This window comes from Odocoileus virginianus, chromosome 5, assembly GCF_023699985.2.
Source record: "Odocoileus virginianus isolate 20LAN1187 ecotype Illinois chromosome 5, Ovbor_1.2, whole genome shotgun sequence".
Lineage (NCBI taxonomy): Eukaryota > Metazoa > Chordata > Mammalia > Artiodactyla > Cervidae > Odocoileus > Odocoileus virginianus.
This window is the reverse complement of record NC_069678.1, coordinates 22,322,877-22,346,953: the sequence shown is the minus strand read 5'-3', so window position 1 is coordinate 22,346,953 and position 24,077 is coordinate 22,322,877. Positions and strand designations below refer to the sequence as shown.

Here is a 24,077-nt window from a genome sequence, read left to right as displayed (position 1 = left end):
TTTGGAAGACAGAGTTCTGAATCAGAAGCACTAATATGTTCTCAGTGACATCCTGTAGGTGAAATTGGTTCTTATGGAATTAGCACTCTATACCCAAATAGCACTGGCCTCAATTTCCACTAGTACCCCTCAAAATGAGCAGTGATGTAGAGTTTGACTTTTTGGACTAAAGTCTCTTGGAATACCTTCTATAGCAAAGCTTTTTCTTGTATTTTTATATTAAAGGCTTGGAAGATTTTTCTTTCAATTATTTCAGTAAATTACGCCCAATTCACTAACTTGTATAATTTCTCATTTATTTCACCAGCTTTTATAATTCCACAAGTAGCTTAGAATGTTGGAGTTTAATGGAGAAAAGAGTTAAATTTTCCTGTCTGAAAATGAAGAAACTGAGGCTTAGAGAATATACTTTTAAATTGAAAGTAAGTACATATGGTATCACAGTGGAGCATAGCTTACATCATATTTTTCCAACTATAATTACAGCCTGCCTTATGAAGTAAGTATAGCAGTTCCGCTCCTTGATATTACTGCTTTCCTCAATTATAATATTTACTAGTTGAGCAGAAAGTTCTCTATCCATTGGTACTAAAAGCTTAAGAATAAATTTGCTCAGATATGCAGATGACACCTCCCTTATGGCACAAAGTGAAGAGGAACTAAAGAGCCTCTTGATGAAAGTGAAGGAGAATGAAAAAGCTGGCTTAAAACTCAACATTCAAAAAATGAAGACCAATGCCATTCTCCCATATTGAAATGTGTAAACTATCATATGTGAAACGAATCGCCAGTCCAGGTTCAATGCACGATACAGGATGCTCGGGGCTGGTGCACTGGGATGACCCAGAGGGATGGGATGGGGAGGGAGGTGGGAGGGGGGTTCAGGATGGGGAACACATGTACACCCATGGAGGATTCATGTCAATGTATGGCAAAACCAATACAATGTTGTAAAGTAAAATAAATAAATAATTTAACAACAACAACAACAGAAAAAAAAAAAAAGAAAAAAAATGAAGATCAAGGCATCCAGTCCAATCACTTCATGGCAAATAGATTGGGAAACAATGGAAACAGTGAGAGACTATTTTCTTGGGCTCCAAAATCACTGCAGATGGTGACTGCAGCCATGAAATTAAAAGACATTTACTCCTTGGAAGGAAAGTGATGACCAACCTAGATAGCATATTAAAAAGCAGAGACATTACTTTCACAACAAAGGTCCATCTGGTCAAGGCTATGGTTTTTCCAGTAGCCATGTATGGAGGTGAGGGTTGGACCATAGAGAAGGTTGAGCACTGAAGAATTGATGCTTTTGAACTGTGGTGTTGGAGAAGACTCTTGAAATCCCTTGGACAGCAAAGAGATCCAACCAGTCCATTCTAAAGGAAATCAGTCCTGAATATTCATTGGAAGGACTGATGCTAAAGCTGAAGCTCCAATCCTTTGGCCACCTGATGTGAAGAACTGACCCATCTGAAAAGACCCTGATTCTGGGAAAGACTGAAGGCAGGAGGAGAAGAGGATGACAGAAGGATGAGGTGGTTGGATGGCATCACCAACTTGATGGATGTGAGTTTGAGCAAGCTACTGGAGTTGGTGACAAACAGGGAAGCCTGGTGTGCTGCAGTCCATGGGGTTGCAAAGAGTCAGACACAACAAAGCAACTGAACTGAACCGAACATTGGAAAAGACCCTAATGCTGGGAAAGATTAAAGGTAGCAGGAAAAGGGGACTACAGAGGATGAGATGATTGGATGGCATCAGCGACTCAATGGACATGAGTTTGAGCAAGCTCCAGAAGATGGTGAGGATAGGGAAGTCTGGCATGCTGCAGTCCATGAGGTTGCAAAGAGTCAGACACAAATGAGCGACTGACAATAACAACAATGAATTTTTCACGTTTTATAGTGAGACAGACATTGCACATTTAAGAATCTGGCACATAGACAATCTCAAAACTAGGTTTCCATTTCACTCGTTTTCTTAAAGGAGGATATTATCTCATGACTTAAACATCTGAAACAAAATCTATCAGATTAAAAGAAAAGGGAGTCCTCCCTGCCTCTTGCCACCTAAGGGAATTTCATAGCCTGAATATGGGTGGTGCCTCCCCCACATTTATGCTAATTCAAGGTAGGAGTAAGTGAGGTCCAGCATAGAGGAGGTGAGACTAGCTATGTCTGTGCCTCTACCTCTTATGAATTCTTTGAACTCTGCTTCTGTCTTATACGTTATGCCCAAAGTAAAATTTAAACCCTTTTTCAGAATTAGCAACATTATCATGACCTATATATATATATATATATATATATATATATACACACATTATATAACATTATATATATATATATATATATATATATATATATATAGTATTGAGAGTATACTAAATTTTATGGAGTAATTCTGGACAGCCAAGGTTGGGCAGAATCATACCACCCATCATCCAGTTACCCAGCACTCAGATTTCTGCCACTTTTCTAGTCTTCCTTTTTCCTCTTCTCCTTTCTGCCTTTCCTCCTTTTTTCCTTTCTATTATGCTGAGCACTCCAAATTCATCTCCCTGTATGATGAGGAGCATTATCACCCTTCCTCTTATGTCTTCACACCCACTCATAATGCTGACACCTCAAAATTCACACTTATTTTTCCTCCAAGAAGATCATTGTCTCTTTGGTTGTTCCTGTTAACAGTTATAAATACTTCTTTCATTGTCTAGGAAAGGTGCAGTCAGAAAAAAATTTCTGGGAGCAATGTGCTGTGGAAAATTGGGCAGTTTCTCCAAAAGTTAAATATAGAATTACAGGATGACTCAGCAATCCATTCTCAGTTTATTTTCAAGAGAAATAAATATACATTCCCTCAGAAACTTATTCACACATGAATGTTCATAGCAGCATTATCATAGTAACCAACAGGCAGAAACAACTCAAATTCTCATCAACAGATGAACAGATACATAAAACATGACATGACTGCACAGTGGAATATTATTCAGCCAGGAAAAGGAACAAAGTGCTGATAACTCGCCATGACATAGATGAACTTTGAAAACATTATGCTGAGTGAAAGAAACCAGATAGACAATCTTACCTATCATATGATTCCTTTTATATGATATAGAACCTAGAGGTTACCAGGTGATGAAAGTGGGAGGAATGGGAAGTCATTACTTAATAGGCATGTATTGTTTTTATAGATGATGAAAATGTTTTGAAACTCATGAGAGATGCTTCTTGTACAACATTGTTGAATACTCTAAATACCACTGCATTGTACACTTTTAAATGGTTAATTGTATGATATGCAAATTGTACTTCAATTAAAAAAATTTGCATGTGTGCGCGCACACACACACACACACACACACACACACACAGAAGAGGGAGTCCTGAGGTGAGGGTAACATTGGAAATTTTTCAGGCCTTACAGACTCTCAGGCAGTTTTGGGGGTTGCCTCACTGTCTCAGGAGGGGCACAGTAGGCTCTGTATTCAGATGCATTCTTATGGAGTTAGACGCCTGGGTTCTAGGCCTGTTCTAATTGTCATCTGTGTGAGTCTGAGAAAATCACTTAATATTTCTCTTCCTTATCTCTCTTTTCCTTAAAATCACTTAAGGAAGGCCTTGGACTAAACAATCTTTAAATCATTTGGATTACATGAAATAGACCGGTTAATTTAAGCAGAAAAGGAAAGTACTAGAGAGAGATCAGTTGGCTCACAGAACTTAAGGAAGCCTGGGTAATTAGTCTTGGAAAAAGATAGAACTAGGACACCTTGGTGGGTGCGTTGAAGAGGGTAGAAGCTGATGCTGGGGGCCGGGGACATGATGTAGGGGGAAAGTCTCATTGAAGTGCTGCTGCTAAAGGGGTAGATGTGGAAAATAAAAACTATAGTCTTTTAGGACCTTCCTAGCTAGTTACTTCTTCCCCCTTCCTTCCTCCCTTCCTTCTTTTATTCTTTCCCTCTTTCCCCTCTTTTCCTTTCTTTCTTTCTCTTGCAAATATGAACTGGCTTTTAAGCTATGGAGAGATTGGATTTTAGCACACAAAAGTGACCTGTTTTCTTCCAGAAAAATTCCCATTTCTCGCCAGACTCCCAGGAGGATGAACCCATGGTAGGAGAAAAAAAGGGCTTCCTGGCTGCGGCTGGGTACCAGAAAGCTTGAGGGTGGCAGGGCCCACAAGGATCATAGCCAGAGAGGCTGGGAACACTGAACTCAGAGCAGATGGCTAAGAGACCGTCCTCCAAAGGCCTGGGTACCGCTGCTAGTCAGAGGGGTTTCCTTTCAGAATGTTCCCATTAACACATTTTCTTGGCATTAGCCTTATGGCTGCTGGGATGAGTAGCTTTTTTCCTTTTCCAAACTGTCCTTATCAGTAATGCAACAATAGCTAATTTAATTAGCTGACCTGAATGGCAGCCAGTTTGAGCTAATTTGGTTTCGTTAGCTGCTCCCTGGTATGTCCAGAACTGATAAGCATACTTCCCTCCAGACAAACAGTGGGGATTTTAAGGGGGCAGTGAGAGGGAGAGTAACCCTTCCAAAGTCTGTCTTACACCTGTGGAATTTTGTGCTTCAGCAAAGGCAAGTTATTCTTGAGTCAGTATTCCCTAAGTGTCTGTCAAATTTGTAAACTGAAAGATAAAAAAGACAACCTGGAAACTGCAAAGGCAAGGTGCCCAGGATGAGAGGGCCAGGGAAAAACATTCCTCTTAGCAGAAAGAACACTTGGCCAAAAGATTTGGATCTTAGCCACTGACTGACCTTCCCCAAGTCACTTTACCTCTGTGTCTCAGCTACTCATGCATAATAATAATATGCAGGACATATGCATCACATATCTCTGGAGAAGGAAATGGCAACCCACTCCAGTAATCTTGCCTGGAAAATCCCATGGACAGAGGAGCCTGGCAGGTTACAGTCCATGGGGCCGCAAAAAATTTGGACACGACTTAGCGACTAAACAACATGCATCATATATATTACAATATCACATATATAATATGAATAATAATAACCATTGCCCTACTTCTTTCATAGATATGTTGTAGAACTGCAACACTATAATGAAGATGAGATTTCTTGTTACATATAAAGAACTATGCCAATGGGAAACATTTTGGTAATTAGCACACTACTATGAGCGTAGTCTGTTCCTCCAGGGCAAGAACCAAATACAATTCCTCTTTGTGGCCCTAGCACTTGTCAACTGAATGAGAGAGAAAGAGAAGTATGAGGAGATGGGTAGGCATAGTTCACGGTATGCAGAGGTCAGCACACAACTAAATATCATAAAATGTAAGCTGGCTTTTCAGTTTAGTATCTTAACCTTCTCCACCCTTAACAACTTCCTCCCCTCTTGACAAAAGAAAATGGGTTCAGAAAGACAACACTGTCGATGTCAGATTTGTATTCACAGAAGAGCTATTATTCTATACCACCTGCATCTCTGCCCACCATCCTTCACCCCAAGGTCTTCCAGGGCAACCTGCCTCCACTAGTAGGTGAAGGACCACACCCAAAGCAGGCTTTTGTGTTTGCTTTGGGGTCTTCTTTCCTTTTAAGTGCTGCATTTCAATGAGATACACTGAATTATACATTGAATTATAATTAGCATCTATTCACACAGAATGTAAGGTATCTTGCTTGAAATGAGTGGATATGAAAAAATTTGGAACAGGAAAGATCTTTAGGATAGTATCGTTCATTCCCATAATTTTTTAAAAAATTAATTCATTTTTAATTGGAGGATAATTGCCTTACAGTATCATTTTAGTCTCTGCCATATATAAACACGAATCAGCCATAGGTATACCTATGTCCCCTCGTTCTTGAACCTCCCTCCCTCCCGCCTCCCTCCTATCCCCCCGCCTCTAGGTGGTCACAGAGCTCCCTGAGCTCCCTGAGTCATATGGAAAATTTCCACTGGAAGAGCTGACTCATTGGAAAAGACCCTGATGCTGGGAAGGATTGGGGGCAGGAGAAGAAGGGGACGACAGAGGATGAGTTGGCATCACCAACTCGATGGACATGGGTTTGGGTAGACTCCAGGAGTTGGTGATGGACAGGGAGGCCTGGCGTGCTGCGGTTCATGGGGTCACAGAGAGTCGGACACGACTGAGCGACTGACTGAACTGAACTGAGCTGATCTAATTTTCCATTGGTAATGTTATGTTTCAATGCTACTCTCTCAATTCATCCTACCCTTTCCATCCCCCACTGTGTCCACAAGTCTGGTATTTGGTCAAATCTATTTTTACCCATCCCAAGAACTGTGTTGAGCACTTTCCCTCAGTGCACACCCTCCCCTGGGAGATCTCATCCATCCCCGCAGCTCCACTGCCCCCCATAGGCTGAAACCTCACACGCCATCATCTGCAACCCTGACCTCAGCCCTGAGCTTAGCATCCAGAAACACAACTGCCCGTTAAGGATTTCTACCCTAATCACCTATTGCACCTCATATCTAAGATTCTCAAAACTGCCCTCATCACCTAGTTTGCAAAGTCTGCTTGTCTTAATTTTATGTTTTTCTGAGTGGCTTACAGTTTCCAAACCAGAAACCCAACTTTTCCTTCATCCCATCTTCTTGGTGGAAAATGAGTTTATTGATTTTGCCTTCCAAATATCCCTCCAGTTCAAGTCTTTTTTGCCACTGAAATTATTTGATTTGTATTTTTCATCTTTCATCCCCTACTTCAAACAGAAATTTCTTAAAGGCAGAGATTCCATGTATATTGGGCAAGTAACCAACATTTGTTGATCTGAATTGAATTAAAATCTCCCTTACTCTGTTCCACCAAATTTCCAAATCTTTAGTGAATATCATTACTGTACTTAAGACAACTGAAGATGTAGTTGAGTTTCTCTGTTCCACTGTAACAGCTATTCCAATGGACTCTAAATTCAGTCAGTTCCTAAACTTGGGGTGAGTACAGCCTGCTCAGCTGGGACTGTGAGCAACCTCATTGACAGGCCTACCTTCTGGATTTGCTCTAAAATTTACAGCTCAGACTTAGAATACTCAGCAGTTTCTCCAGTGTTTGTAGGAAAGACAAATCTACTCTAGTTGCCTTCATTACTTTTTATAGATTCATTGTCTTTGACTTACTCACAGTTAAACATAGAATCAGGTGTGGAATATTCTTCATAATGTTAAATTACAAGTATATGCCTACAATTCATTGGAAGTATTTGGAATTTCTTAATAATTGGTGTCTTAACAATAATTTTTTTTTAAATTTTATAATTATTTCTCTAACTTTCACTTCCCTGGTGGCTCAGATGGTAAAGCGTCTGCCTACAACACGGGAGACCCAGGTTCAATCCCTGGGTCGGGAAGATTTCCTGGAGAAGGAAATGGCAACCCACTACAGTATTCTTGCCTGGAAAATCCCATGGACGGAGAAACCTGGTAGGCTACAGTCCACAGGGTCACAAAGAGTCGGACCCGACTGAGCGACTTCACTTTCACTTTCTCTAACATTTACTTAGTTCCTGATATGGATTTCATATCTATTTTTTTCCTGAAGCATAAGCCCTAGTATTAGTGGATGACATTACTGCATATGGAAAGGCAGCCCAATGAAGGAAGGGTCTTGAGCCAGGCAGCCTCAGTTCAAATTCTGACCCACCACCTAATGTCTGTAAGTATGACAAACGACCTTCTCTCTCTAGCTCACCTTCCTCATCTCTAACTGGGAGTAATAATGTCTCCACATACTTCCTAGGCTTCTTGTGAAAGTTAAAAGAACTAATTCATGAGTTGCATTTACTACTCCATTTGGCACAATATAAGACAGCTATTACTTGATATTGATGTATATTAACTTGATAGTGAGAAAAGAAAGACATCAAAGGGGATTTTGATGAAAAAAAAAAAGGTTTTTATCATTTAAAATTTTTAATTGCAAAACTAGTTGTTTACCATGGGCAGATTCTGTGCTATTCAGTTTACCTATATTACCTCATCTAACTTGTGCACTGCACATCAACTCTATAATGCAGCTTTTATTATGCCTATTTCACAGATGAGAAAATTGAGCTTTAGAGAGGTTAAGAAACTTACCATTTGACACAGAGATAGTAAGCGACAGAACTAGAATTTTAACTCTGGACTGTGTCCAAAGCTAAAATTAAATAAAATACCTTCCATTTATTCAAAGCCTTTACGTCTCTGTAAGTAAAACAAAGAAAAAGAAAATACTTGGATGAATCACAAAATAACTATGCTGAGTGAAAGAAGCCAGACCAACAAAAAGTATATATTACCTGATTCCATGTATATAAAACTCTAGAAATGCAAGCTAGTTACAGAGAGCAGACCAGTGGTGCTTGGGGAGGGTATTAGGTGAGGAGTGGTGGAAAGGATGAATCAAAAAGAAAACTTTTGATGCTGATGGATATCTTTAATATCTTGATTGTGGTGATGGTGCACATATATGTTAAAACTAACCAAATCGTGTATTTCAAATATGTTCAGCTTACTGAATGTCAATTATGCTAAATAAAAGTGTTTAAAAAGCACAAGCTACTTTTGTACCCTCAAAAACATACAGTTAAATGAAGAAAACCACTACACTGCTGGGGTCAGGCTTTCCGTGTCTCTACAGAAAATAGCCATGCCTTCTGCTTTATTCCACTGCTCTATTACCTTAATGTGCTGGCCTGGAGGATAAATGAAATAATAAACACAGAGCCCTGAACACAGTGTCTGGGTCACAGGAGGCACTCAGTTCGTTCTCTTCCCCCACCTGCCTTATAGACTAGTCCTGACTTCTCAGAAATGCAAATACCTATGCATTCACCTCTGTAGGCTTTCACTATCCCTGCACTGGAGCCTTTTTACGACCGCCTTAGAGCCGGCCAGCATCCCTTTCCTCGTCTAATTGTCCCTCAGAGACCCCAGCGGGGTGAGTGCAGCGGGCACGTGGAGGCCAGAGCAGTCCAGCAGAAGAGACCGCGCTGGTGTTGAGCTCTGTGAACGAGGACCTCATTCATCTTCACGGACTTTGCTGTGCCATCCATTTTAAATGACATGGTAGTCGACCCGTTTATCAAGATCAGCATACTACTCTATTATTATGATTATTTAGCATTTTCATAACACTGGATTTGCAAGTGCTTAATAATAATTTATTTATTACTTCATCTAACTACTCACTAATGGAAAATTTAAGGGGTTGTCCAGAGTTCACTGACCTCCACTTTGGAGACACCTTAGGCCATTTCCAACAGCATGCCCAAGTACCAGTTGTGAAATATTTTAATGAAAAACCATTTGGTATATATATGTTTATTTTTTCCTTGGCATTTGTAATATATCTACCGAGATAATACTCTTTCTTTACAATGAATAAAATAAGTATTATTATTAGAAATCCTCTGAAGATCCTCTGGAGTAGGAAATGGCAACCCACTCCAGTATTCTTGCCTGGAAAATCCCATAGACACAAAAGCCTGGCAGGCTACAGTCCATGGGGTGGCAAATAGTCGGACACGAATTAGTGACTAAGCAACATTATAAATAAGTGACTGAAGCCATGTCTCTCTAGAACTCGTATGGAGGCTACAGGAGTGAACCCCAGGTGTGTGCAGACATGGAAACCCACCACTACACCTTCTGTCAAGAAAGGGCTCATTGCCTAGCCGGGTGGAGTGTGCCAGCTGGCATTTCTACACTACAGAAATGTGGCCATTTCTGCCCAACACAAGGCTCCTCTCAAAGACAGGCTCTGTGTCAGAGCTCCTCTTTTACAGGTGTGCCTCGCTATTTGATGGCTTCTCTACCCGATCACGCGTCCACCCCCTTTTCTGTCACAGATGTAACTCTCCAATAAACATTTTCAGTCCTTACTTCACCTCAGTGTCTGCTTCCCAGAGAACCCAGCCAGCCACTATGAACCTAGAGTTTATACTCTGAGAATAAGCATGTCTCTTAGGCAAGTGTCTCTGGATTGTAAAATTTTCACCACTCTATTGGGATGGTTTGGCTTTGGTTCTTTCAAAGGTCTTTCTGTTTCTTCCATCCTTCTACCTATGAATTTGTGTGGAATTGAGTTTGACATTAATATAAATTCTGTGCCTTTAACCTTTATGCAAGAGGTTTTGTGATGGGGAAAGATTTTAAGGAACAAACTTAGAGTCCTCCTATTTTTCTATCTACAATAACCTATAATGATTCCAGCTCTGTTAGAATGTACAATAGAAAGATGATTATGAGTATGGATTGAAGAGTGTGAAAATTACACAGTAAGAATTTATGTGTATGTGTAAAGTATATCTAACAGAAAACATGCAAAAACCATAATTAAATAAATATCTTAGGTGATCTAATTCTTATACATACATAAAATATTGGTCAAGACAGAAGATCTCAGAGCAGAGAGAAAACAGAGAGAGATCTCACTGATAGATAGGGAAGACAGAACTGCATTCTTAGAAGATCTAATACCTGAGTCTGATGGTCCCTGAGAAAAAGTTTAAATGAACCACCCCAAAAGGGAACAACTCCTTGGACAGGGCACACTTCAGAATTCTGGGAGATGCAACCCTCCCTTATCAGATGCTCAGACTTTTCACCTGTGGAGGTTTGATTTTCAAGCCAAGAGTCAAAACAGAAGGTGTGTGCCTGTTCTCTTCATGTCCCTACTTGTTTTAAACTGTTGTTCTGTAAACCATTTTTGAAAGAAGCTTGGTCTCCACCCTTTCTCTGGATTCTTCGGTGGTCTCTGGTCAAAGGTGTCTGTCACAAAAGAAACTGTTAAGAGACTTAATTAGGGTTTTTGAAAGTAAAAGCCAACAAGAATCTATTGTGCAATGATTATAATAAAAAAGCTGTCTCTGTAAGGCCTAAATGCACAGTTGTCACTGTGCACCAGCCCTGAGAATCACATATGTAAATAGAGGTCTGTAATTTGAGAGGTCATACTGGCCAAGATTTTACCACATATTCAACAAAGCTTTATATAAGCTCATCGAAGATTGATCTGTAATCAATTAGGAAGGTCATGTGGGATATTTGAGAGAGATTTCACTGCAGCTCTTCAAGGCCTGGTGAAAGAAGGTATACCCCCCAAATGCCAATGATAAAGACTCAGTAATAATCTAGACTTAATTATTTAAATGACCATTTCAGAGCAAGTAGTAAAGGAATTTGGGACTTAGAGAAGTCAGCATGAAGCTACCAAAAAGAAGTCACCACACATTCATGCCATTCACTGTTTGGTAAGGGGATTCATGGACTAGCACGTGTCTCTTCGTGTGCTAGAAACAGAAATACTGTCTCTTCAGACAGCGTACAAAATTTTTCTTGGTATTCCTCAGCACAGAGTGGGTACTGTGGGAAGTCACATCCCAATTACTGGGAAGGAATAATGTTACATGAAACAACCCTCAGCTAAAATTTGTCTCCAGTCTTTTTCTACAAGGCTCTGGGCCTGTCCTGTCCTGTGGAAAATATTAATGACTTGAATGGCCGTAGTAAGGGAGGGTGGCTATGTATCTGGCCTTTAGAGTCAGACAGAGCTGGGTTTAAATCCTGACTCTCCTACATACTGGCTGTGTATCCTTGGACAAGTTACTAAACCTTTCTGAAAATGGGGGTAGGGACTTCCCTGGTGGACCAGTGGCTGAGACTCTTCACTCCCAGTGCAGGGGGCCTGGATGTGATCCCCGGTCAAGGAACTAGATTGCACATGCCACAACTAAAGATCCCATGTGCTGTAACCAAGACCTGGTGCAGATTAATAAATAAAAATAAAAAATAAAATAATAAAATGGTGACAGCACATACTCAGCAGAGTTGACGAAGGGAGAATGAAATGGTGTGCTGTGTAAAGCGTAGCATCTGGCAGAGACAGGCTCCCAGAATGGTAACTGTCCGCTGCACATTGAATACATCGTCTGAGAGTAATGAGAATATGTTGGATGACAAAATCAGGATCCAAAAAGGTCTCACCAGGCTGGACTCGAGGACCAAATCTAATAGGATGGCGTTTAACAAAGATAAATGTAAAGGAGCAGCAATTAGGCCTGAGCAGCAAGCTGCACATGTGCCCAGTGGGGAGATAGGGCTTATCAACAGCACACCTGGAAAAGACTTGGGGGCATTGCGTGACTCTTTGCTCATTAATGGGTCAATCGGGTGAAGTGGCTGCCAAAAAGCAAAGGCAGTCTTAAGCAGTGTAAAGGCTCATTGTCTGGAACAAAGGGAGAAATAATGCCTGTCTCCATGACCACACTTGGGTACTACACTTTAATAGGGGTGGTGATAAGCTGGGCTTTTTAAAAGACACAGAATCAGGATAGTGAGGAGACACAAACTCAGTCAAAGCAAAGAACAGCGGAGGCCAGGGAATACCAGGGAGGCTTAGGATAAGTGTTTACAAACATGAGAAAAGCAGTTATGTACTTGATGATGAATTAGAGTTCGGTAATACAAAAATTCCTAACTCTTTGCCGTTTAATGTTGCTCAGGGGAGAATTAGGATGAGGGTGGCATTACAGAAAGAAAGGCTGCTGTGCAATATAAAGAAGAGGCCTCTAACTATCAATGCTGTCACAAACAGGCAGGGATTGAGTCCCCCATCCCTGGAAGCATTCAAGCTGAGACTGCAGAATCACCTGCAAAGTATATTATTAAGTAATTAATACACCCCCCTGGAGCAGAGCTCAACCTGCAGCCCACATGACTCCAGAAATTGTTTGCAAAATCCTGTAAGTGTGTGTGCAGAAGTTCATTTTTCTCTGGGTAGAGGGTTCATGACCTCTTCAAATCTTTTGTGGAACCCAAAAAATTACCCTGAAAAGATGAAGATAAACTGAGTTGAGGTACTATTGCTTTCAAATTTGGACATCCGCTGTATGCTACTAGTCTTGGTACCGGAGACACAGAGATGAGGAAGGTATTACATCTATCCCTGTAAAGGGAAGCCTTGAGTTTGGTGTGTTCTTTTAAACAAACAAGCGTAAAAGATTCCTTATCTGTGCTATGATAGAGAATGATGTACAGAAGAGCAACAGGAAAGAGAGTGGTCCTTTCTTCCTGGAAGGAGGTTCCCTCTGACTCTCTGATTTGGGGACTCCATCAGCCTCCTTCACCACTCTTTGGGTAAAAGCTATGCTCACAGACTTACCAAGGATTCCAGGGGATGGAAATTTAGCAAAACAGCAGACATCTTGAGAGTCCCAGAAGATTCTGAAAATGGCTTATGTCTAGACTGTACCTTCCCCCAAGATCCATCCTATGTATCTATGATGAGGCAGGCTCACTAGAATGTCCTAAAAAGAGATGTCATGAAATCTGTAGGAATATGTTTTTGATCAGTTCATGAAGACCCAAATCACCCACTGCCTGGACCGGTGAGCACAATATTAAACTGCCAACCTGCTTTACATTTATTTACCCACCATGTAATGCCTGCTTTATTGAGCCAATAAATTGGAGGCAGTAATATTCACCCATCAAAATCTACCTGGCTTCCAAGACCTGGCTCTCAGCCGCCACCCTTCAGAGGTGCCCTCAGGCCCTCTGCCTGCCAAGAGCACCTGCTCTCTAAACCTCTGCAGTACCCACTATGTATGTTGTCATTAGGCACCTACTGTTTACCATTTTGCACTGTCACTTATCTGGATCCTATGAGTACATTTTGTCTAGTTTTAGATGAGACAACTCTTGCCTGACACGATCATCAGTTCTTCAGGGATGGAGAACCTGTTTTAAATCTTTCTCTTCTATCTTCCATTAAGCTTTTCCTGGGGCACCTTATGTCATAGGGGCTCAGTTAAATAGAATGGAACAATCATTATAAAACTGAAGTGTTTCAGATAATCAGCTTGATCTGGTTGACGAGCAAATGTGAAAAGTGAGTGGATATGGGATTTAAGACTCCGAAAGCGATGTAAATGAGTTTTCTATAACTCTGATTGGTCGCCACATTAACTCGGATAGGAAGTGGGGAGTAAAGCCCTCCTTGTCTCTCATCGTGATATATCCAGAGGAACTATGGACAAGCAAGGATGTTGAAATGTGCTCTTCCAATGCTAATAGTTCCATTGATTTAGTTTTAAACTTGTTTGGCTGGAATCACAGACTGTCAGAGCTAAAAAGATGCTAGATTCAGAAATACAAACTCCCCCTTTTATAGGTGATGAAACTAAAGTCACTAGAAGCAAAGTGATTCTAGGTCAAGGATAGCTAAAATGACTTGGTTATAGAGCTGCTTAGTAGCAAAGTTGAGACGAGGACCTAGGTTGCTCGAGTTCCAGGTAAGAGCTTCTCTACTTAAGTCCTCCAGACTCACGTCTGTCCAAGTAGAGGGTATAATCCTGACAGTGGACTACAGGGTCCCTTAGTTACTATATCTATTTCTGTCCCTTTTGCTCTCTCTGCTACAGGCATGCCGGCCTGGGCAGTGTTCCACGAAATATCAGGCAAGCTCCGCCCTCAGGACCTTTGAAAATGCTGTACCTGCTTGGATTGCTTTTGACCCAAATATCCACGTGGCTTGCTGCCTCGTCTCCTTCAGGTCTTGTTCAAATGTCACCTTTTTAGTGAGGCCTCCCCAGCCATCCCAATTAAATTTACCTGCTTCTGCTGCCTGCCCCAGCCAAACATTCATTCTCTCTTTTCTCTGCTAACTTTTCTCTTTAGCACTTATTACTAACATTCACTAATAGTTTACTTATTTATTTTTGTTTACGTATCTCTCCTTTATTATACTCTGTGCTCTCAGAGAGGTTTTTAGTTTTTGTTTTTTAACTGCTTCCTTTGATTATCTATTCCTGATACTTAGCACATACATACACAGTACATCATGGGAAATACCAGGATGGATGACTCACAAGCTGGAATCAAGATTACTGGGAGAAATACCAACAACCTCAGATATGCAGATGATAACACTCTAATGGCAGAAAGTGAAGAGGAACTAAAGAGCTTCTTGATGAGGGTGAAAGAGAGAGAGTGAAAAAGCTGGCTTAAAACTTAACATTCAAAAAACTAAGATCATGACATTAGGTCCCATCACTTCATGGCAAACAGATGGGGAAAAGTGGAAACAGTGACAGATTTTATTTTCTTGGGGCTCCAAAAATCAATGTGCTATCAAATTTTGGTGCTGGATAAGACTCTTGAGAGTCCCTTGGATAGCACGGAGATCAAAGATGTCAATCCTAAAGGAAATCAACCTTGAGTATTCATTGGAAGGACATGCTGCAGCAGCAACTCCAATACTTTGGCCACCTGATGCAAAGAGCCAACTCATTGGAAAAGACCCTGATGATGGGAAAGACTGAGGGCAAGAGGAGAAAAGGGAGGCAGAGTTTGAGACACTTGGATAGCATCACTGACTCAATTGACATGAGTTTGAGCAAACTCAGGGAGATAGTGAGGGACAGGGAAGCCTGGCATGCTGTATAGTTCATGGGGTCACAAAGAGTCAGACATGACTGAGCAACTGAACAACAATAACAAATGGCACATAGAAAGTGCTTAGTAGATTCTTGTTAAATGAGTGATAGTGCTGATTGGGACAGAAACCAAAGCCCAGGAGTGTCATTGCAAGATTCAAGGACATGTGAGCCAATGGTCAGAGAGGTAGCCATATTCTGGTCCTCACGTCTTTCCTAGAAACCTGCCAGAGGCACCTGGGGCCGGATCTTGGTCGTTACCCACCTCCTCCTGGCCTGCTGGAGTTACCCAGGGTCCCTAACTAGCACAGCAGAAGGAGGCAGATGGATCTCATGGGGTTTTAACCATGGATTTAAAATTGCAAACTTCAGGTTTTTCAGTAGAGTCAAGGCCCCATGGACCACCTCATCAACTGTCACATAGCATCTAAATAAACCTCAGCAGATGAATCAAGTGTCTGGGGCTGACTGGCGCAGGGCATCCCTGAGATAATACTTAGGTTCTTTTTAAAGTGTAAGTTCACTGTTAATCTGCATCAGAGACCAGAACCAGCATTCAAACTGTCAGAGGCCTATTTGCCAATGGCCAGGGGAACCCTTGTCACTTGCCAGCGAGTATCCCCAAAACACTTAGAGAACCACTGACGTGAATGAGCAACGTGCAGTGTTTGGACAACAGTGAAATGTTTCACTACCCTGGAGCCATACCAGTCACAAGATCTGCATCCTGCTCCATACCTGGCTTCCAACTGAGCATCACCTGAGGGAGGAGGGTGCCGGCCCCAGAGACTGCCCGGGGCCTCCGTTTGTGAGCCCAAACCTTCCGCTGAGAATTCTTCAAGGGCCAAAGAAACACAAGACAGAGAATTCCGTCACGCCCAGTGACACAGATCCAGGCGTTCCCAGGCATTTTCCAATCCAAAGTGTCACGTGGCCCTCCCTCTGGCCCCTCCCATCCCTTGGACTGTGTTACTTACATGGTCACATGATCACACGCGGTCTTGCCGTCCCCACCCTTCTAACCCTCCATGTAGGGGTTACTGTGGGTGGGGCGACCCGGTAAACCCAGGTCCACATGTCGATTCAGAATAAGAAGATTTTCCAATAAAGGCCTGAGCCCTTAACTGTGGAGCATGTTACACTTTAACAGCCCCTCCCAGCCCCCCAGCTGTCAGGATGAAAGGAGAATGATCTCACTTGGTCCTGGGACTCTCAAAGACCTTCCTGCCCTGAGGATCTGCTCTGAAACCTGGCTCTTTCAAGGGAAGTAAGGACAACTTCATGAGGACACTGGTTCTGACAGGGGCCTCCCTCAGAAGTCACCTCTGACTCTGGCCAACAGGAAAGCGTCAGCCAGCTTCTTAAGCTGCTGTCATACACAAGCAAAAATCCGCAGCTGACTCTGAGACCCTCTCCTCTTTCTCTCTCTCCATATTCTCTTCTTTCTCCAGCACGAAATGCTTGGAGCCCACCTGAGACCTAACATTTGTCTATTTTGAGAATAGATGAGTATTTATTAGAATTAAACAGCTGGGAGCCCTGTGATATTTAGACGGGTATTAGGAGGAGTGTATAAGAAGAAGATAATGCTGGGTCTTTTTTTCTGTAAACCAGTCTGGGCTTAGTTACTGAGGGGATTTCTTGGGTCTCCTGTGAGAGCCAGATACAGTTAATTTCCTGCGAAAGCTGCGGGCTGGGCCGTGCTGATATTGCAGTGTTATTTAGAATAGAAAGGTCAGGCCTGAGATTGAATAATCATTGACAAGAAATCCATGGGGGATAGGAAGCAGTTGGTGATCAGTGACTGAAACCTGGCCTGACTCCACCCCTCCTTCTCTTCCTTCTCAGGATCTGGCTGATCCGGGGCTTTGTTTAGCATTCTTCTCTGGAAAATGTTTCTTGAACCCTCAGAGCTAATGGGCACGGTGTGTGGAGACAGGGAACAAGACAGCCTTCGGGCAGCATTCCAGATGGGATGCTCAACCTTACACAGTTGATGTGCCTGAGCTGGGGTCATCCTTTGCCCCGGGCACCTGTGTGTGAATTTTCAAATTACAAATGGTAGCTTTCTCCTCAGCACCTAGAAGCACTCTGAACCTCGATAGGACATTTTTCCCTGCCTGGCCTCTGAGACAGAATGTCTGTAGCTCAGTCTCACAGCATGCCCCCCGTGTGAAGTCAAATGTGGGATGTTGGGCCAGTTCACTGGCAACCTGGCGGAGAGAGGACGGCTGTGTGTCGCGCACGCGCTGTGCCCTTTGGAACAGAGAGTTCGTGAATCCTGACTGCCTGAGATCCCCTGCTTTACAGACGAAGAGGCTCAGGAGGCCCAGAGAGGCTGAATAACGTGCTCATGATCTCCCAGCTCTTAGGCAGCAGAACAAAGCTTTTAAACCCAGGGCTTTCCAGGCGCCGAGTATGTGTTCTTTGTCTGTCTCATGCCGTCTCATAAATTTCCTAATCTCCATTTAGACTCCTTCTCTGGTGCTGCCTTCCTTCTCTTTAATCCAGTTCTCAGAAATTCTGATTTTCAATAAAAATTTCTCTCTTGTTGAAAACCATCATGTCAGAGACCAGATCCCACATGCTGGATGGCAGGAGGTGGGGTCCAGCTTGGAAAGGGGAGAGATGGGCAAAGGGATTGCTTTGGTGCCTTTTGAAACTCAGATGCCATCCAAGTTACTTCTTTTAAAATTCAGCTAATTTCTTTAGACTTGTTTTGGAATGATTCTTCAAAGCATAGTCACTTGTTTAACTTGAGAACCTTAAGGGCACAAATAATATTGACAAAATAATCAAGGACAATAATAATAGGTTATACTATTAACTGATAATAATTATCAGTTATAAGTTAATATTTACAGTTAAAGTTATTCTGAGTGTCATGAGTGGAGCCAGGTAAGGGTCAGCATCCATGGTTCTGGGTAGAATGAGGTCAGGATTGAGGTTACGTCTCTGTGGGTAGCTCACAATCTACGTAAGATTATCAATAGGGAAAGTCATTCGAAGAAGGCTTCAGGGCACAGTGGGACACATTTGGTCTGCTGCTGCCCGGTCTTGTCACGGAGTGTTCTGGAGTCTGGTGCTTTCTGAGACTCCGTGGCCGGGTAGCAGGAAGGAATCTTGGATACTGGACTGGGTGATAGAAGGATGTGGGACCAACAGACTCTTCCATGGTTGCTCACCCTGGAAAAGAGGCTTGAGTATCTTTAAGTATGAAGCTCCTAATGTGTAATTAGATGACCTGAGTTATCTCTTTTCCCCCAGATTATGGAAATTCACCTCCTTCCCTGAGAAGCAATTTGATCACTATTGTCAAACTAATTACAGAATAATGAATAGAAACATTTGGCTTTTACAACATTTAAAATTTTGATTAAAGAAAATATATTCATTTTAAGGACCATGATCTTGTGGTTAGTATTTGGACTAGAGGCTAGAAGTCCTGAATTTTATATCTAGATAGGACTACACTTTTCAATATTTTGAAATAATCAAGGTAGCCTTGTGCCTCGAGTCCATTTCCTAATGCTATAGAAAGTGCAGAGACTTGCCATGGACTAGGGAGTTTGTTTAAAATGTGAGTTCTCTAGCCCAGAAAAATATCCGCTGTTATCTACTACCAGCTTCCGTTCCTGCTTCAAGTCACACACCTAGGCCAGAACCACTTCTTTCATGCCACTTGTACCTGCATTCCGAAATGAGATCCGGAGAGCAAGAGCATGCACGTTCCGAAAGAAAAAGAAGATGCGGTATGGGAGAGTGCTCAACAGCCCAGAGGCCGAAGCCTGACTGCTGAAGTTTAAACCTGGCTCCTTCACTCTGTAGTTTTAAACTTCCAGGAAATTTGTTCAATGTCTCTGTGTTCGGTTTCTTCATTTGTAATGGATATTATGATAGTACGTATCTAGATTTGTTGAGACAATTAAAGAAGTGAATGTATCCCTTAGAACTATGCCTGGTCCATCAGCACAGTGAGGTGGACCCCTATCTGCAGCTGCCTGTCACTCATCCACACCTCCAAAGCACCCCTTCCAACATGGAGCCCTCCAGCATGCAGAAGAATTAGTTCTGGGTCATTTGTGGTGATTTCTCACCTATCTGCTTCAGGTAGGCACTGCAGGCTCCTAGGACCTTAGCCCTAGACCTTCCTCTGGATGTGATTCCAGAAGCAAACCATGAGAGGTGACTTTGAGATTGCTTGAGGGCAGCACAAGGCCATTCATTCATTCACTCAACTATTACTTGTTGAGAACCTCCTAGGAGCCAGTACTACCTTGGGCAATTCACTCCACAGTTCCTGCCTCTCAATTTCAGAATGGGTATCATAACACCTGCTCACAGGACAGGCTCCAAAGGCTTGTGTCAGCACACCTTATAAAATGCTAGACAAGTTGGTGTCGCAACGACTCACTCTCTCCAGGATAGTGGCCCTGCTGCCATCAGGTGGCAATCCCTCTGGTGCAGAGCGGCGTTCCATCAGATGGGTGACCTTGGGAATGCGGGTGCCTGGGCACCCCCTGGCATTCTTTCTGCCTTTGATTTATCAGAGCAGAGCTCTCCCTGTGCAGCACCATCAACACGAGTTTGGTGACACCTTTCCTGCCTAGCACCATGTTGAGCAGGGATGACCTTGTGCATTCGAGGACAAAGTGCAGGGACACCTGTTTACTGGGCTAGAAGAGGCCACAGGTGCTGCCTGGGAGAATGTGGGCCTTCCAGCTCCCCAGGGATAGGTCAGGCTGAGCAGAGCAGCCAAGGTCAGTTCATGGTGGGGGTGGGGGGCTGGTATGTTTCGTGTGTTTCTGCAACCTCTCCCCACTCCCTTCCCAGTTGGCTCTGGTGACAGCCACCCCTGAAGTTTATAGGTATCATTACCTATGAAAAATCTGTTCTGTCTGAAGACAGTCGGGGGTGGGGATGGGTGGCAGATTGCAATTTAATGATCAGATTAAAATATGCTAAAGCAAACAAATAAATAAATAAAGCGCCCAGCCGCCTGGATGGAGCACCACAATTCATTCCGTGGGCAACAGAGACCGGGGCTCCAGAGACCAGCTCATAATTCACCCCACAGGCAGGTTTAGTAGCCTGTTACTGTATGACCACAAGGAGGAACAACCCTCCAAGAAAGATTTACACTTAATGGCACTGGAAACTGAAGGGCTAGGGGCTGGGAGAAAAGAGATGGGAAAGTAACGGTGGTGCTCACCATGGGGGCAGACTGGGTGTTCAAGTTTCCAGGGTCAGCGTCTCTCCTCCGCTTCCAGCCTTCCCCGGCCCCTCCACAGCTCACCTGCTCGAGTCAACGCCAGCCCGCGGCCCTGAGACAAAACACGCTAGGACCACGTCCTGTGATGTAGGGTCGTGTTTCTATTTCCACACATCCCCCAGCCTGTGATCTCAGGAGGGATGAGCCTGTGAATTGTTCCTCTGTTATCTTTACTTTTAGATGCCAAAATGCTGCTCCATAGGTCAGTGCTGGAAGGCTGAAGGAATGAGCTATTACTCTTCAGAGCTTGGGCTCCTTACCGAGACCCTCCTTAGTGGGGCCCCTGGAGCGGAGAGCAGGGAGGCAGGGAACACAGCAGCCAGGCCCCTCATGGTCCTCCCACGCCTGTGCTCCTGTCTTCCTCAGGGAACTTCTCCTGCTCTTTCTGGTCTGTACCTGCCAGGTTCCCTCTTGCAAGACAACTTTTGTATACCTGCTATTCCCCTTGCCTAGAATCCCCCTCTCATCCATCATTACAGTTAACTAATTTTCCAGTTTGCAGTGCAAGAAGCCTCCAGAAAACACTGCTGACCCCCTTGACTGATTCAATTCTCCTTATTATGAATTCTCAGAATCATGTATCTTTTTTCTTATTACTTATTAAGTTGCAGAAGTACACCTATCCGTGTGAATAATGAATTGATGCTAAACACCTCTAGGCAGTAAGCATCCTGAGAGTAGAGACTAGGTGTTTTCATTTTTGCTCGTCATCTCCAGTATCCACAACAATGCCTGGTGCACAGTAGGTTCTCAGGAAACATTCATCGATTGGAGGAACAGGACTTATCCTTAGGGATCTCATTATCCTACATGCAGTTGTCATCACTGAAGCTTCCCGCTCCCCCCATATCCTATGAGTCCATGACGCACCACCCTTCACCCTCCACTGAAACATTTACAGTTATAATAACAGCTCATCTCCACCAAGCTAGAATGTAAAAACTGATTAGGGCAGCTCCCCACCAGGCCCAACATGGCTGTGGATTGCTGTTGTGTCTGAAGGGACAGGAAAAAGGGTAAGGAGATCTGAGATAATCATTCATTTCCCTCCTTGGGGAAAAGCCTTTTTTGTTCTTTTCACACTCAGCAAATGATGCTCCTGTACCAATAACAAATGTCAAATGCTCTTCCTGGGACTTGAGGGAGACGGAACATTAGCAAAGGAGGAGCAATTCAGTGAAAAGGACAGCATTTCTGTTTAAGGATTGAAAAGCCAAGTAACAAATGTCACCAAGAGGCTCTGGGGAGAGAGCTTTGCATCAACCACCAGTACTATGGACAAAATAAATATATCTATGGCCACCTTTAATCATCTTGCACTCGCCACTGCCTGGAATCTTCCACAGGGTCTCCCTCTCTCACAGAAAGATCCTTAGCTCTCAGCTCTGTAGCACATATGGGCAGGTGTCTTGTTGGCCCAGAACTGGGGAAATAACCAGGGGAGGCTGTCAGAGCAACAGGCCAGACTCCTAAAACAGCACCGCAAATTAGGAGACCAGCCGTGGTGACTGGGCTTCTGGTAGTTTTCGTTGTTTCCTTATTTGTTTGACACTCTGAGCGAAACTCCACGGTACGCATGACGACCACAGTTGAGTCCCCTGGACTAGACTGTAATTGGGATAGCAATTTATTCCCCTTTCTATTGCCCCTGAATAACAGTGCTTGGGAACCAGATTGAAATGGACGCGCTCTTACCGGAGAAGGGAGGCCGAAGGAAGCAATGATTGCAAGACGACTTGATGAGTGCCGCAAGAGAGGCAAGGCAGGGTGCTGGAGGGACAGCAGTCCCCCCGGGGACTCGGGGTGGAGGCAGGGGCACCAGCCTTGAAGTATGGGAAGGAGGAGAAGGGGTGACAGAGGAGGAGACGGTTGGGAGGCATCACAGACTCAATGGGCATGAATTCCAACAAACTCCAGGAGACGGTGGAGTGGACAGCCTGGCATGCAGTCTGTGGGGTCGTAGGGTCGGACACGACTTAGCAACTGAACAGCCACAAGCTCTAGCAGGGAGAAAGTCATTTCCGACAAAAAATGCATGTACAAATGCAGGTCCTAGGAAAGGCACTGGGTTTTTATTTACACTGGGTTTTCTCAGAGTCCTTGCCACCATCCTTTCTTGCCCCCAATACTCCAATTGCTTTCTAACTGGCTTCACTATTTCCAGTCTTATTTTCCTGTTGTCTGTTTACAACACTGCTGCCAGTGGCGTACTGTTAAAACTTAAAGTCTTATCATGTTACTCTTCGCCCCAAACCCACTGCGGCCTCCGGGTTTATGCAAAGGAAGAGCCAAAATCCTCACCACATCCTCCAAGAGGCTCTGTATGTTGTGCTTCTCCCTTGCACTGTTCATTTTCTGATCATATTACCCAATAATCTTCTCCTCATTCTCTCTTGGATTCAGCTACACTGGGCTACTTGTGATGCCTCAAACCTACCTGATGTGCTGTTGCCCCAGGGCCTTCTGCCTGGTATCATCTCAGATATCATAGTGGTTTCCTCCCTCCCCACCTTTAGCAGTTTGGTCAAACTGATCTTTCTAGTCAGTCCTCCGGACTAGTCTGTCTTGATTCTCAATAGCACCTCCATCATCCTTTCTTACTTTCCCCCAACACTTACCACCATCCAACATACCTGGTGGCTCAGACAGTAAAGAATCTGCCTGCAACGTGGGAGACCTGCGTTCGATCCCTGGGTTGGGAAGATCCCCTGAAGGGGAGCATGGCCAACTCCTCCAGTATTCATGCCTGGAGAATCCCCATGGACAGAGGAGCCTGGTGGGCTACAGTCCACGGGGTCACACAGAGTCAGACACGACTGAGCGCCTAAGCCCGGTGCAGCACAGCATACCATTCATTTATTTATTTTGTCTCCTCTCTGTTTCCCCCTCCCAGGGGAGTCTAAACTCCCTGACAACAGGAATTTGGTCAAAGTTGTACCCCTAATTCCTAGACTAGTAACCTGGAAGGCAGGGCAGAGTGTCTGTTCAGTGTTGGCTGAGTACAGGATAAATGAATATATCGTTGCTCAGTTGCTAAATTGTGTCTGACTCTTTGTGACCCTATGGACTACAGCATGCTAGGCTCCTCCGTACTCCACTGTCTTCCAGAGTTTTCCCAAGTTCAGGTCTGTTGAGTTGAGTGGGTGATGCTGTCCAACCATCTCATCCTCTGCTGCTTCCTTCTCCGTTTGCTTTCAGTCTTTCCCAGCATTGGGGTCTTTTCCGGTAACTCAGCTCTTCGCATCACATGGTCAAAGTACTGGAGCTTCAGCTTCAGCATCAGTCCTTCCAATGAATATTAAGGGTTGATTTCTTTTAGGATTGACTGGTTTGACTCCTTGATATCAAAGGGACTCTCAAGAGTCTTCTTCAGCACCACAGTCTGA

General features: G+C 43.5%; 1 protein-coding gene and 1 long non-coding RNA gene across 3 annotated transcripts in view; one reads left to right on the top strand and one right to left on the bottom strand.

Annotated features, from left to right (window-relative positions):
• PBX1 (PBX homeobox 1) overlaps window positions 1-24,077 on the bottom strand; it is a 329,269-nt gene that overhangs the window by 3,416 nt on the left and 301,776 nt on the right. The gene's annotated exons all lie outside the window — the stretch shown is intronic.
• Window positions 18,366-19,276, top strand: LOC139035041 (uncharacterized). Its single transcript, XR_011487551.1, has 2 exons — window positions 18,366-18,632; window positions 19,046-19,276. It is a non-coding gene; the product is annotated as an uncharacterized lncRNA (long non-coding RNA).